This window comes from Sinocyclocheilus grahami, unplaced genomic scaffold (assembly GCF_001515645.1).
Source record: "Sinocyclocheilus grahami isolate Dianchi unplaced genomic scaffold, SAMN03320097.WGS_v1.1 scaffold1622.1, whole genome shotgun sequence".
NCBI classification, from domain to species: Eukaryota; Metazoa; Chordata; class Actinopteri; order Cypriniformes; family Cyprinidae; genus Sinocyclocheilus; species Sinocyclocheilus grahami.
The window spans coordinates 150,713-151,171 of NW_015506801.1; positions in this window are offsets into that span (position 1 = coordinate 150,713).

A 459-nucleotide genomic window follows, 5' to 3' on the forward strand; every position below is an offset into this window, starting at 1 on the left:
GGGCGCAGAGAATAGTCACAGCAAAATGGGATGATAGTGCTGAAAGAATATTAGTGCACTATCAAATGTCAAGTTCAAGGGTCTATAAAAAAAAGGTTGTTAAAGTAAAAACTGCCAAACATTTTGGATTTTAATAAAGCAGTAGCAAATTGGGCTGATAAGTGCATCTTTGTATTGTCATAAGTTCAAGGGTCCATAAAAAAGGTTGGTAATGTAAAAACTGTCCAAAATTTTATTAGAGCATTTACATTTAGCAGACACTTTTATCCAAAGCGACTTACAAATGAGGACAATAAAAGCAGTCAAAACTAACAAAGAGCAACAATATATAAGTGCAAATAAGTCTCGGTTAGCCTAACACAGTACACGTAGCAAAGTGTATATATATATATATATATATATATATATATTATACACACACACACACACACACACACACAAAGAAAAACAAGTAGAAAA